The sequence below is a fragment of the Cucurbita maxima genome, unplaced genomic scaffold (genome assembly GCF_002738345.1).
Source record: "Cucurbita maxima cultivar Rimu unplaced genomic scaffold, Cmax_1.0 Cma_Scf00126, whole genome shotgun sequence".
In the NCBI taxonomy this organism is placed as follows: domain Eukaryota; kingdom Viridiplantae; phylum Streptophyta; class Magnoliopsida; order Cucurbitales; family Cucurbitaceae; genus Cucurbita; species Cucurbita maxima.
Genome location: NW_019272142.1, coordinates 31362 through 36650, shown reverse-complemented (window position 1 = coordinate 36650; position 5289 = coordinate 31362).

The window sequence follows — 5289 nt, the reverse complement described above, 5'->3', positions numbered from 1 at the left end:
TTTCACCAACAAGAAGACCTTTCATGTATTATGATCACTCTGTTTATAGAGTCATGTTTGCATGTTCATGCAAATTTGAGATCACCAAATTTTGACACTCAAAATTCCACTCAAATGTTTGGGATTATGTATCTTTTAATACAACCCCGCTAGCATTACGTACATATCATATCATTTTTCATATCGTTTCAGATATCGTTCGTCATTCATATCATATTGTTTCTCACTCTTCAATTCTCAAATCATACATAATTCTAACGGGGTTATATTTCATGTCATTTATCGTGATTTCATGTCATTCACATCATGCCGTATACACACAATTTAAGAGACCTAACATAACTTTCTATGCTTTTAACATAACATTTCATCATATGCATATCATACCATGACATATTGCATCACAATATATCATATCTTAAACAAGTCATAACGTAAACACTTCGTAGTCATATTGTTCTCTAACTGATCATAGCCTTAACGTTCTTACACCTATCACAGACATATCATTACGTGAATGTACCTTAGTCATATCATCACAATAATGTATCCTAACGCTATCGTTCTATCAATCTATCACAAACCTATCCCTTTCTACCCGTAATCTAACCGTATTCTTTCATCAATCTCTCTTATCCATATCACTCTGGTTTGTAATCTAGCCTTAACGTTTTATGAACTTATTTTACTTCTGTCGTTACATTTAGTTTTGTGCATCTTTCCCGTATCCTATCTCAAACATATCATTGAACACATCATACCATACAATTCACATATTATAACATATGCATAACATATAAGAAGCATATCGATCCACAGACAATACACACATATCAATATATATGACACATGCAGAACCACGGGGCACATATGAACATCAAATATAACCATGCCGATAGTAAGGTCACTTACCTGGTTAGCTTAAGTCGTTGTCACGTATATATCCTTAATGAAAGTTTGATTCCGTCCTTTGAAATCTAAGTCAAGCTATGCGAGTCCATGACATCCGTTCCAAGTTTGAACTCTATAAATTATTTTTCTAATTTACATTGTTAAAATTATGATATTTACTGTTAGACAAAATTTAATGGAGTTCCATGTCGTCTTATATATATATATTTATTCTATTCAACAAATAGTCTCTCAATATTCCCTCCTCCCTCTTTGTAATTATTTTGATTCTGTAAATAGATTTTCAGTTCTGAAAACATTTTCAATTATGTAAATAAGATATTACTCTAATTCTATATTTATTTTCATTTTTAAACTGATATTATTGGCCAATTTTAATCATTGTTTAGTTACTATCTTCACATATTTATGAATCTAACTAAAATTTTATTGATTATAACTTTATTTCTTATAAATTGCTAACAAAAAAATCTAATTAATTGAATTGTGATCTGATTATTACATGATCGGGTAAAATATGAAAAAAGATTTGATCCTAAATTAATTTTTTATAACCATAACTATAAACGAGAATTCTGAGATATTGTACGGTAATAACAGACCAAAATCTCTAGGTAAATCTTCATCTTTGGTTGAAACGTTTATTTTGGACGAAGATATTGTGGGGCTGAGTAAAGAGGATGCTGTTGGGATGAAAGGTTAGTGGAGAGAGGTGGAAAAATTTTATTTTTATTTTGAAGTATACTTTTTCGTTAATTATTTATGAATTATTATTATTATTATTTTGATGTATGGATATATATATATTTTTATAATTATTCTTTGTTTATTTATTTTTATTATTATTAAAACCTAAAAATAAATGTAGATTTGACTAGAAAAAAGATGGAATTTTTACCCAAAAACTATATAACTCAAATCAAACTAAAAAAAAATGGAATTCTTATCTATTTTTCTCCCGGTTAAATGCCAAGAAAATATGATAAATATGGTTAAGAGAAACACTGCCTTAATGTGCTTGAGATAATTTATGCTAATTAAAGAGAAAATATAGAAAATGCAATGAGGAATACTTCTAGGAATTCAAAGAGAATTTCTGGCCGACGACATTGTTTTGGAGTAACTTTAGCAGCAATTATGGGAAGCTTTCGTTCGAGGTTTTTTAGCGAGAGAATGAACTTTGGCTTCAAGAATGATGCAACTATTGGCACTGCATTTGGCGTGCAGATAAGAAGGGCTTTTTCTTGTATAATGGTTAAACAAATGTGTACCAGCTCATTCATCCATGAACTTTTTAGATAAAAGCATCACCTTCGCCTTACTTCACATCAAATCCTTTTTTTTGTGTGAGAGTTGTGACCTGCTTGCTGCAACATTACTCTAATAAAAAATTTACTAATCGTTTTATATGGAAATTTTTAAGATAAAAATACTCATGTCAAAATATTCAATTTGTTAAGGAAGAATAAGATATTGATGTGAACTTGAATATCATACTTTCGATCTTATAGAAAAATATAACGCACAAAAATGAATTAAATTTCAAAGTATATACACAAAAAATAAATGTATATTTGACAGAAAGGATGGAATTTTTACCCAAATCAAACTCAAAAAGATGGAATTCTTATCTATTTTTCTTCACGTTCAATGCCAAGAAAATATGATAAATATGGTTAAGAGAACCATTTATAACACTGCCTTCATTTACCTGAGATAATTTATGCTAATTAAGGAGAAAATATAGAAAATGCAATGGTCTCCTTGTGGTTTTCTTTATTTTTTTAATTAAAATTAGCACAACTTTGTTTTTCATCACAATAAAAAATGGTAAATAAAAAAGAATTGATATTTATAACTATGCTAAAACATAGGGATATCCAAACTCAAAATTCTTATAGCATTTAATATTTTGCATGGATATTAACGATAAATTACCTTCCCAAAGAGGATTAAGAGCTTGTTCAACCCAAGTTTTTTTTGGGTGTATAATGAACAAAAACCCAAATGGCTATGCATCCATAAAAGAGGGAATGATCACTTTTAACACCCTCAAGTGTTAACCCAAAACATACATCAAGTTCTTACTAGCGTTACATCATATCAAAACCTATTAAACAAGGTTAGATTGTGTACCTGGTCGCGGCGAGGCATGTCATCGAGCTGAGTCATAGAGGTGTACGACTCTCTATCCTAGGAAAAGTCTATAGAATCAAAAACCCGACTACTCTGATACCAATCTGTCAGGACCTGACTTTCAAGGCTTCAAAAGACTGAATCGTGACTAAAAAGACGAAATCGAAAACAAATAAAGAAAATAAATAAAATAGAAGGTAAAAATCCGGAAAAATTTAAAACAAGAAAAAGAAATCAAGGACACCAAAATTAAATATAAAATCAAAATCAAATGTTACAAATAGGAATAGCAAATATAAAATGAAATACAAAAGACTCCAAATATGAAAACGGACGAAGGACTCTAAAAGACCGACAAGGGACTAACGCTCTGGAATGACACCCCTCTGTGACAGTGCAGCTCTCGAACACCTTCCCGTATCGACTGGTACCTGAAAAAAAAAAGAAAAAAAAGAAAGGGGTAAGTATAAAAATATACTCAGTAACATACCTACTTGTAGGCTCTTTTCGCATCCTTATCTTAGTGGGTATACACGGTCTTATCTCTGGATTCTAGTGAGCGCAAATCATGCTCCATCTCTCTTTTCTGTATCTTGGGAGGTTTGCCTATCTTATGCAGTGAAATGATCAGTGTCCTGAGGTGAGGCGCGACCTCATAAGTAATCTGAGGGGATCATATGGCTGGATCTGAATACGTGACTCTCTCTGAACATCATCCGTGGAGGTTAGTTGACGACCCTCACATGGGACCATACATCCACTAAACGGGGTGCGACCCCCTGTGTGTCGGTCAGCTACTGAGTTATCCTACGTGGCTCCACGTCCCCTGCTCAGGGACGGGTTTCTATAGCCCAAGAAACCTGTTCAGAAGACCCCTTAGCTATCACCACTAGGTCTGGGCACCTTTCACACTTCCCTATCCGGATCTGCCAAGCTCAATGATCTCCGTACCGGAGTTCTGTCTCGACGGTACGGTATCGGAGCTGAGAGGGAAGTGGAGGTTCTGGTGACACTATCCACACTGCTAAACTCTAGCGGGCTACCTACAGTTACCGTGGTGACCTACTATTCTTTCTAGGGTGGAACTTGGTGGCGTAGACTTGGATTCATGCATCTTTAGGATTCTCGTGCAAGGTCTCACAAACCTATCAAGTTTCAAATTCTGGGCTCTGGATCCGCTGGTAATCGTTTCGCAGGTCAAAATGCACGGTATTCTAGAGGTTCCCCAATCTAGGGTCTCATCTAGCCTACTTAGTCACAAATACCCTAATCTAAGCTCATAATTTCTTCCTGTTCATCAAGAAAGATAACACAAGCCATCATCATGCATAGGAGTTAACACGCAACAGTTCATGCAATATTAACAAACATGCTCAACGGCAAGATAACGTCCACCTTTACCTAGAGTGCAGATTTCACAATTTTTCCATTCTCCTCATGCATACATACTTTATCAGAATCTCAATCAAAACAGATTTAATAAATATTTCATATCTAGCTTTCCTTAATCATTTTATTTTCACAGTTTCCATACTAATATGCTAGGTCCGGCTAGCTAATTTTATGGGTGGTAGCATGCATGCATGTTCCTAGCGGTTCCTACAAGTACTGCTCGTGGGAATTCAAATGGCTACTTACATGGTTGACGCGTGCCTTCCCAAGCTCGAATCATTTGCCGGAAAAGGTTCCAAAAATTCTGGAATTTCCTTGATAGGTTCTAATTCACATAAAAATAGGATCAGAGTTGAAATCGAGGCAAAAAACAAGCAAACGGAGGTCGAACAGAGGGAAAACGGTCACTCACGTGCCTACACGCGCGCTGACACGCTCTGGAGGGTGTACTACGCGTGACTTCCCACGCAGTCGCAGGCCAGCGATCGATCGGGCCAGTTCGAGTGGTTCGGACTCAGGCCGACCCGATTGCACGCGCATGATGCGCTTCTCTAGCCCGCTGTCGCCACGTGTCGCTCGTCGATCCTGCAGCGCTCCTCCATACGTTGGCCGACATGTGGCGGCGGTTCCTCCTCTCTCTTGCGTTTTTTTCCAATTTTCCAGAAACGTGAGTTTTGGTGTTTTCGATACATTTTCTTCTGATTTTTATATCTTCCAATCCATAATCCGAATCAACAAGTTCTCTTCACGAGTATTATAGATGTCATATTCTATTTCTACAATATATTTTTCTTGTATTTTTTTTGGTAATCACAGGTCTTATTATTTGAGTTCGAATTTGGGGAAAAA